Source organism: Ranitomeya variabilis, chromosome 2 (assembly GCF_051348905.1).
Source record: "Ranitomeya variabilis isolate aRanVar5 chromosome 2, aRanVar5.hap1, whole genome shotgun sequence".
Classification (NCBI taxonomy): Eukaryota; Metazoa; Chordata; class Amphibia; order Anura; family Dendrobatidae; genus Ranitomeya; species Ranitomeya variabilis.
Genome location: NC_135233.1, coordinates 416,742,024 through 416,752,837, shown reverse-complemented (window position 1 = coordinate 416,752,837; position 10,814 = coordinate 416,742,024).

Here is a 10,814-nt window from a genome sequence, read left to right as displayed (position 1 = left end):
AATAAGTCTCCAAAGTTTGATTAGTTCGCTCCGTCTGGCCATTGGTCTGAGGATGGAATGCAGACGAAAAGGACAAATCAATGCCCAACCTGGCACAGACTGCCCGCCAAAATCTAGACACGAACTGGGTACCCCTGTCAGAAACGATGTTTTCCGGAATACCATGCAAGCGAACCACATTTTGAAAAAACAGAGGGACCAACTCAGATGAGGAAGGCAACTTAGGCAATGGCACCAAATGAACCATTTTAGAAAAACGGTCACACACCACCCAGATGACAGACATCTTCTGAGAAACAGGGAGATCCGAGATAAAGTCCATAGAGATGTGCGTCCAAGGCCTCTTCGGAATAGGCAAGGGCAACAACAACCCACTAGCCCTAGAACAACAAGGCTTGGCCCGAGCACACACATCGCAAGACTGCACAAAAACACGCACATCTCGAGACAGGGAAGGCCACCAGAAGGATCTAGCCACCAAATCTCTGGTGCCAAAAATTCCCGGATGACCTGCCAGAGTAGAAGAATGAACTTCCGAGATGACTCTAGTGGTCCACTCGTCAGGAACAAACAGTCTACCAGACGGACAACGATCAGGTCTATCCGCCTGAAATTCTTGCAAAGCACGTCGCAAATCTGGAGAGACAGCAGACAAAACCACTCCATCCTTAAGGACACCAGCAGGTTCAGAATTCCCAGGAGAGTCAGGCTCAAAACTCCTAGAAAGAGCATCTGCTTTCACATTCCTAGAACCCGGTAAGTACGAGACCACAAAATTAAACCAGGAAAAGAACAACGACCAACGTGCCTGTCTAGGATTCAGGCGCCTGGCAGACTCCAAATAAATTAAATTCTTGTGATCAGTCAAAACTACCACCTGATGTCTGGCACCCTCAAGCCAATGACGCCACTCCTCAAATGCCCACTTCATGGCCAAAAGCTCCCGATTACCAACATCATAGTTTCGCTCGGCGGCCGAAAATTTTCGCGAAAAGGACGCACAAGGTCTCATCACTGAGCAGTCGGAACTTTTCTGCGACAAAACCGCCCCCGCTCCGATCTCGGAAGCATCGACCTCAACCTGAAAGGGAAGAGAAACATCAGGCTGGCGCAACACAGGGGCAGACAAAAAGCGGCGCTTAAGCTCCCGAAAGGCCTCCACGGCAGCAGGGGACCAATTGGCAACATCAGCACCCTTTTTAGTCAAATCCGTCAGAGGTTTAGCAACGCCAGAAAAACCAGCTATAAATCGACGATAAAAATTAGCAAAGCCCAAGAATTTCTGGAGACTCTTCAGAGAAGTAGGCTGCCTCCAGTCGTAAATAGCCCGAACCTTGACAGGGTCCATCTCAATAGAAGAAGGGGAAAAATTGAACCCCAAAAACACACTTTGAACCCTTTACACACAAAGAATTCTCCCGCAAAACCTGAAAAACCCTCCTGACCTGCTGAACATGAGACTCCCAGTCATCAGAAAAAATCAAAATATCATCCAAGTACACAATAATAAATTTATCCAAATATTCACGGAAAAAATCATGCATTAAGGACTGAAAGACAGAAGGTGCATTAGAAAGGCCGAAAGGCATTACCAAATACTCAAAATGGCCCTCAGGCGTATTAAATGCGGTCTTCCACTCATCCCCCTGCTTAATTCGCACCAAATTATACGCCCCACGAAGATCAATCTTAGAGAACCACTTAGCCCCCCTTATGCGAGCAAACAAATCAGTCAGCAAAGGCAATGGATACTGATATTTGACTGTAATTTTATTCAGGAGACGATAATCAATACAAGGCCTCAGAGAGCCATCCTTTTTAGAGACAAAGAAAAAAACGGCTCCTAAAGGTGATGAAGAAGGACGAATATGTCCCTTTTCCAGGGACTCCTTAATATACTCGCGCATAGCAGCATGTTCAGGTACAGATAGGTTAAACAAACGACCCTTTGGAAATTTACTGCCAGGAATCAGATCTATGGCGCAATCACAATCCCTGTGAGGAGGGAGTGAACCAATCTTAGGCTCTTCAAAAATATCACGATAATCAGACAAAAATGCCGAAATCTCAGATGGAATAGATGACGAAATGGACACCATAGGAGTGTCCCCATGAGCCCCCCGACATCCCCAGCTTAACACAGACATAGCCTTCCAGTCAAGGACTGGGTTATGAGACTGTAACCATGGTAATCCAAGCACCAAAACATCATGTAAATTGTACAGCACAAGGAAGCGAATCACCTCCTGATGGTCTGGAGTCATACGCATAGTCACTTGCGTCCAGAACTGTGGTTTATTACAAGCCAAAGGTGTAGAATCAATACCCTTCAGAGGTATAGGGACTTCCAGAGGCTCTAAATCAAACCCACAGCGCCTGGCAAAGGACCAGTCCATAAGACTCAGAGCGGCGCCAGAGTCCACATAGGCATCCACGGTAATAACTGATAATGAACAAATCAAGGTTACAGACAAAATAAATTTGGACTGTAAAGTGCCAATTGAAATGGACTTGTCAACCTTCCTAGTACGCTTAGAGCATGCCGATATAACATGAGCAGAATCACCACAATAGAAGCATAACCCATTTTTACGCCTATAATTCTGCCGCTCGCTTCTGGACATAACTCTGTCACATTGCATTTTCTCTGGCGTCTCTTCAGAAGATACCGCCAAATGGTGCACGGGTTTGCGCTCCCGCAAACGCCGATCAATCTGAATTGCCATTGTCATGGACTCATTCAGACCTGTAGGCGCAGGGAACCCGACCATAACATCTTTAACGGCATCAGAAAGGCCCTCTCTGAAATTTGCCGCTAAGGCGCACTCATTCCACTGAGTAAGCACAGACCACCTACGAAATTTTTGGCAGTATATCTCCGCTTCATCTTGCCCTTGAGATAGGGCTATCAAAGCTTTTTCAGCTTGAATCTCCAAATTAGGTTCCTCATAAAGCAACCCTAAAGCCAGGAAAAACGCATCCACATTGAGCAACGCAGGATCCCCTGGTGCCAATGAAAATGCCCAATTTTGAGGGTCACCTCGCAGCAAAGAGATTACAATCTTAACCTGCTGGACAGGATCTCCTGAGGAGTGAGGTCTGAGAGAAAGGAATAATTTACAATTATATTTGAAATTCAAAAACCGAGATCTATCTCCGGAAAACACCTCTGGTGTAGGGATTTTAGGTTCAGAAATAGGAGCATGTATAACAAAATCTTGTAAATTTTGAACCTTCGTAGCAAGATTATTTAAACCTGCAGCCAAACTCTGAGGATCCATCTTTAAACAGGTGAGCTCAGAGCCATTCAAGGATTATAAGGAGAGAAAGGCAAAGGCTGTAATTAAAGCTGAAATACAACTGATCCAACTATGGAGCAAGCATAGAGGAAAAAGGGAAAAAAAAAAAAAAATTTACAGACTTCTTTTTTCTCTCCTTTCTTCTGCCAATAAGTTTAACACTGGCCGGTCATACTGTCATGGTTCCCAATGGCAAGGGAACGTAAGAAACATATAAGTAACGAACGAGCTCTCGGGTGATGGAAACTCGAGTTGACCGTGAGCTAAATCTACCACACAACTAACAGTAGCCAGGGAGCATACCTACGGCTTCCTATATGCCACGCGCCAGCCGGAGGACTAACTACGCCTGGTAGAGGAAGAAACAGACCTGGCTTACCTCTAGGGAAATCCCCCAAAAGATGATAGCAGCCCCCCACATGTAATAACGGTGAATTAAGAGGAAAAGACATACACAGTATGAAAGTAGATTTAGCAAAGAGAGGTCCACTTACTAGATAGCAGAAGGATACAAAAGAGGACTTCACGGTCAACTGAAAACCCTTTCAAAAACCATCCTGAAATTACTTTAAGACTCCTGTGTCAACTCATGACACAGGAGTGGCAATTTCAGCCCGCAAGAGCTTCCAGCTACAGAGAATTACAAAAACTGCAAACTGGACAAAAGGTACAAAACAAAAGGACAAAGTCCACTTAGCTGATCAGCAGACTAGTAGCAGGAACATGCAACCGAAGGCTCTGGTTACAATGATGACCGGCAAGGAAATGACTGGAGAGCAAGGCTAAATAGGAAACTCCCAAACACTGATAGAAGCAGGTGAACAGAAGCAGCAAAGTGCAAACAAGTCACCAGTACCACCAGCAACCACCAGGGGAGCCCAAAAAGCGGATACACAACAGTGCTCTGGGCAGCAATGCGGGCCTGCAGGGCAGAAGTGGGCGGTGCTTCCCCCACTCGCCCTGAGCCTCGGGCTGCAGATGGGAGACAAGAACCGGAAGTGACCAGGGCCTGCGTGCTCGCGGAGGAAGGAGCCCGGCGCAAATGTGCCTGATGACCGGGGACCTTGCTACCAGCAGTGGCACCTGGCGATGACCCCGCGACACCCACCGCGACCCCCAGAGCCGTGCGTGAGGCAGCAACAGGGGCACGGCGACTTGGAAGCGCCTCCCCCTGCCGACAAGCAGACACGGGAGGAGCGCGCCGAGCGTCCACCTGTTGGCAACACTGCACCATCGGCAGTGGGAGTATCGGGAAGGGGGCACGTACAGACCAGGGGAGGACGGATCGCCCACCGGCCCAGTAGTGGACAGAGGTGAGTCCACGGACAGGGGAATTGTAGGCTGTACTATGGCCAATTACATGTTAGTGATGTGATCCATAATTTATTTTGTAATGCAATGTGGGGGGATTTCTTATTCAGGAAAGAAATGTGTGTACATTTATGTGACCTTTTTATTTTCAGAGGCGTGGTAATCAGTGTGGCAAACTCTGCACTGACTGAGTCCCGGCATTAGGATGTCAACAAAATGGAGAAGAAACACAGAAAATGACTTTAATCAGGATGAAGAGTAGCAGCAGGTGATGCCTACAAAATATAAAGAAAATTTTTAACAAAAAAAGAAAGGATTTTTTTAAAAGCTAAAATTAGTCATATTGTTACCTGGTCAGTGCTACCTGGTCATTGTTATCTGGTCAGATACCTGGTCAGTGTTATCTGGTGTTACCTGGTCCTTTTTACCTGGTCAGTGTTATTTAGACATTCTTATCTGGTCACTGTTATCAGGTCCTTGTTGCTGGTTTCACACTTGCGTTTTTGTCTGCAGCGTTTTTTGCACAAAAAACGCATGCGTTTTTTCCCCCTATATTTAACATTGAAAACGCATGCGTTTTTTGCACATGCGTTTGGTCGCGTTTTCAAACGCATGCGTTTTTTGTCTGCATGCGTTCATTTTCAAAAATGCTACCTGCAGTATTTTCTTGCGCGTTTTTTTGCCGCGAAAAAACGCATGCGTTTTTTCGCGGCAAAAAAATGCATTGCTGTCTATGTAAACGCATGCGTTTTTAAGCACATGCGTTTGCGCTAAAAACGCATGCGTTTTTATAGAAAAAAAACAGAAAACACACTGAAAAGCCACCCACCACCATCAAGGTGATAAAGGGATCCAAACCCTAACCCTAATCTACCCCTAACCTCACCCCTAACCGTTTAATGAACATTTTCTGACAGTCATATTGCCACATATTTAAGTGCCACGTATCACGTATTTCAGTGCCACGTATGCCACGTGCCACGTATTTAAGTGCCACGTGCCACATATTTAAGTGCCACGTGCCACGTATTAAAGTGCCACGTGCCACGTATTTAAGTGCCACGTATTTAAGTACCACATATTTAAGTGCCACGTGCCACGTATTTAAGTGCCACATATTTAAGTGCCACGTGCCACGTATTTAAGTACCACATATTTAAGTGCCACGTGCCACGTATTTAAGTACCACATATTTAAGTGCCACGTGCCACGTATTTAAGTACCACATATTTAAGTGCCAAGTGCCACGTGCCACGTATTTAAGTGCCACGTGCCACGTATTTAAGTGCCACATATTTAAGTGCCACGTGCCACGTATTAAAGTGCCACGTATTTAAGTACCACATATTTAAGTGCCACGTGCCACGTATTTAAGTGCCACGTATTTAAGTGCCACGTGCCACGTATTTAAGTGCCACGTGCCACGTATTTAAGTGCCACGTGCCACGTATTTAAGTGCCACGTATTTAAGTACCACGTATTTCAGTTGCACGTATTTCAATGCCACGTATTTCAGTCACGTTTAGGGTTAGGGTTAGGGTTAGGGTTTTCTTGTTTTTTCTTGTGTTTTCTTGTGTTTTCTTGTGTTTTTCTATAAAAACGCATGCGTCTAAAAAACGCATGCGTTTTACCGCGTTTACATGCGTTTTTCACACATGCGTTTTTTTAAAAAAACGCATGCAGATAAAAACGCAAGTGTGAAACCAGCCTTACCTGGTCAGTGTTATCTGGACATTGTTATCTGGCCAGTGTTACCTGGTCCTTTTTACCTGGTCAGTGTTATTTAGACATTCTTATCTGGTCATTGTTACCTGGTCAGTGTTACCTAGTCATTGCTACTTTATCAGTGTTATCAAGTCATTGTTACCTGGTCATTGTTATCTGGTCGGTGTTACCTGTTCAGTGTTACCTGGTCAGTGTTATCTGGACATTGTTATCTGGACATTGTTATCTGGTCAGTGTTATCTGGTCAGTGTTACCTGGTCAGTGTTATCTGGTCATTGTTACCTGGTCAGTGTTATCTGCACATTGTTATCTGCTTAGTGTTACCTAGTCAGTGTTATCTGGTCAGTGTTATCTGGACATTGTTATCTGGTCCTTGTTACCTGGTCAGTGTTACCTGGTCAGTGTTATCTGGTCAGTGTTACCTGGTCCTTTTTACCTGGTCAGTGTTATTTAGACATTCTTATCTGGTCACTGTTAACTGGTCCTTGTTACCTGGTCAGTGTTACCTGGTCAGTGTTACCTGGTCCTTTTTACCTGGTCAGTGTTATTTAGGCATTCCTATCTGGCCATTGTTACCTGGTCAGTGTTACCTAGTCATTGCTACTTTATCAGTGTTATCAAGTCATTGTTATCTGGTCGGTGTTACCTGTTCAGTGTTACCTGGTCAGTGTTATCTGGACATTGTTATCTGGTCAGTGTTATCTGGTCAGTGTTACCTGGTCAGTGTTATCTGGACATTGTTATCTGGTCAGTGTTACCTGGTCAGTTATTAAGACATTGTTACCTGGTCAGTGTTACCTGGTCATTGCTACTTTATCAGTTTTATCAAGTCATTGTTACCTGGTCAGTGTTATCTGGTCATTGTTACCTGGTCAATGTTACCTAGTCATTGCTACTTTATCAGTGTTATCAAGTCATTGTTACCTGGTCAGTGTTATCTGGTCATTGTTACATGATCATTCTTAACTGGTAGATGTTATCTGGTCATTGTTACCGACCAGTGATATCTGGTCATTGTTACCTACCTGGTCATTGTTACCTGGTCAGTGTTATCTGGTCATTGTTACCTACCAGTGTTACCAGGTCATTGTTACCAGGTCATTGTTATGAGTCACCCGCCGGGGCCATGGGGTACTCTGTACCGGGTCTGGTCATCGTTAAAAGGGTGGTCACGGTGGCAGCAACCCGGTCCATGGCCCTGGGCGCCCAAGTAAAAGGGATAGTTTTAAAGGGGTTTGTAAAGCAATACAAGTTTGTGACACCATCTGTGGTACTCGGTCAGGAGTGATCGGCGCTGCTTAAAGGTGTCCTCTGGGGGTGATGGTACGGCAGCAAGATAGTATCGCTTCCCACAGGTGAAGCTGGGTCCCCAGGGCTCCCGGTGTGCTGGGCAGGGATGGTATGATGGATGCCAGCAAATAAATGGAGGACACAGGGTTGTAACGTCTTTAACTGGTTTACTGGTTGAATCAGGCCACAATCCAGGGTACCAGCAACAGGTGGTGATGTGGTCTGGCCGGCCTGGAGGCAATGGTGGATCCCTCTCCCAGGTGAGGTCCGTAAGCCTTCCTGCTCGTGCTCATATGCGAGGTCCTTGCTGCCTGTGGCTTCCTGACAAAGTCCTCTCTCTCCTGGGACAGTAACCCTTATGGTGGGCAGTGCGGGCCTTTTTATAGGGTCTCTATCACGACCCGGGCTCTTTGTGTACTGCTTCACCTTCGGGTGTGGGCAAACTACTTAAAGACCTTTGCCCTCCGGTTCTGCTGGGCGACCTAGAGTTCAACACAACCTTGAGCCCGGTTCCTGCGCTTTAGCTCAGAGGATGCCCAGTCACAGTTCCCCTCTAAGCTCTTTCCTTCTCCTTTGCTCCTTTCCTCAGATGCTCACTACATTCCAACACTTCAGGTTTTATATTTCTTTCCTGGTGCTGCAGCTCATGCAGCGCCCCAGAGTCCTGGTCATTTCAGTACTGACGCTCCGCCACTAAGGGGAGTGATGGTACGTCTGATGGCACTTAAAGAGTTCACCTGACCAGCTATCACAGTCACACATTACACTTCACACTCTGGCCTCCAGGGGGAGCAAAGGGTTCTATGTATTAGGCCACTCCTCACAATCTGGTAAAACTGGGGGTTGGATAGGAAGTTAGGCAGAAGCTGACTGGGTTGGATCCAGGCAACATCCTGTGGCAGAGGGTGTTGCAGGGGAAGATTCAGGGGGGTCCCTGTCAGGGGTGGGATCCTGACAGAGGCCTAGCAAAAAGGACAGATCGTTACAGAACCGCGCCTGCACCTGATTGCGGCGGTATCTTAAGAAAGGATAAGAAGCGAGGTTTATTGTGGAGAAGTGAGAAACGAGATCACAGCACAAAGGAGAATAGAACCAGTAGGAGTCGTGCCTTAAGATCGTGGCAACATCCTACTGAGGCGCGTAGCCGGTGGCCGGAACGCCGAGGAAGTATTGGGCTCCAAGCATTACTTCAAACAGCGGCAGGGCAGTTGACTTTAGGTTGGCTGTCTCACCTAAATCACCTAAGCAGACATAGGAGGCAATTGTGGGAGAGGGGCGACTCTAGGGTCCCGGAAGAACTCCAGGCCTACCCGTCATACGGGTGCGTCCTAGCCATATCATCTGGGGGACGAAGAACATCAGAGCAGAAACGAGAGTTGTGAGAAAGAACATCAGAAACAGACACAACAGTTGTGAGGACTATCCCGTGGTGCTCAGCAGGGAGGTACTACAACACACAGGCGCTAGAAGGTAGGCACTGATTTCCACATGCAAAGGGAACTCTGGATGTACCTTTGGACCGGCCGGTCTAAGCTAGCCCTGTTAGCAGTGCTCTGGATTGCGGATCCTGAAGCCTTCAGTAAAGAGGTAAAGAGACTGCAACCCTGTGTCCTCGTTATTCATTGCATCTTGCACCACGCACCATCATCACACCTTTCATTGGACGCCCCTTAGCAGGGTCACGGACCGGGTCTAGCTAACAACCCCAGGACCGAGACAGAGAGGCCCGGTACCGAGTACCCCGCGGCCCTGCGTCTGGGGGCGCTCCACTCACACGTGGCTGCAAGGCCCCACTCTCTGCTCTCCTCCACTGTCTGCTCCCAACTAACCGAATCAACTGTCTAACTCCTCCTCCCGACCAGAATACATATATCTGGGGGAAGCTCCCCTGAATCTGGGTTCAGAGCTCCCCCTTCTGGTCTGGATTCAGAATGTGTTGAATGAAGGTGCATTACCTGATAAAGGGAATCCTCCTTGTCTTCAAGCATGATATTACTCTCCCCGAAGGGAAGGTAACATCATTGTAACAACCGGCTACCTGGGGTGTTACAGTTACCTACCTGGTCAGTGTTAGCTGGTCATTGTTACCTACCAGTGTTACCTGGTCACTGTTTCCTGGTTAATGTTACCTAGTCATTGTTTCCTGGTCATTGTTACCTGATCACTGTTGCCTGATCATTGTTATTATTATTAGACATTTTTATAGCGCCATTTTTCCATGTATGTTAACCTGCAGATATGGAGTTAATAACAGCGTTATGATGCTGTCCGGCGCCTGCTTGCAGCCAAATGCAGCGGGGAGAAAATTATCTTTATTCTCACTTCCAGCATTTGGTATTCAGTCATAGGGGCGACGCTGGTTCAGTCACGCTCTGCGTACACAGAGTGGCTGCTGTGACCCCCGCCCCTATGATTGACAGCTGGTCGCAATGTAGAGCCAGTGTCAGTCAAGGCCAGGGTCGTGGTTACATCGCTGCCCCCTCCCCTATATCTAACAGCCAGCCGCAGTATAGAGCCAGTTTCAGTCAAGGCCGGGGCCGCGGTTACACTGCCGCCCCCTCCCCTATGACTGACAGCCGGCTGCAATGTAGAGCCAGTGTCAGTCAAGGCCGGGGCTGCTGTTACACTGTGCCTCCATCCCTATGACTGACAGCCGGCAGCAATGTAGAGCCAGTTTCAGTTAAGGCCGGGGCTGCTGTTACAGCGCTGCCCCCTCCCCTATAACTGACAGCTGGTCGCAATGTAGAGCCAGTGTTAGAAAGGCCGGGGCTGCGGTTACACTGTGCCTTCATCCCTATGACTGACAGCTGGCGGCAATGTAGAGCCAGTGTCAGTCAAGGCCGGGGCCGTTGTTACACTGTGCCCCTGCCCCTATGACTGACAGCCGGCCGCAATGTAGAGCCAGTGTCAGTCAAGGCTGGGGTTACACTGTGCCCCTGCCCCTATAACTGACAGCTGGTCGCATTGTAGAGCCAGTGTCAGAAAGGCCGGGGCTGCAGTTACACTGTGCCTTCATCCCTATGACTGACAGCCGGCCGCAATGTAGAGCCAGTGTCAGTCAAGGCCGGGGCCGTTGTTACACTGTGCCCCTGCCCCTATAACTGACAGCTGGTCGCATTGTAGAGCCAGTGTCAGAAAGGCCGGGGCTGCGTTTACACTGTGCCCCTGCCCCTATGACTGACAGCCGGC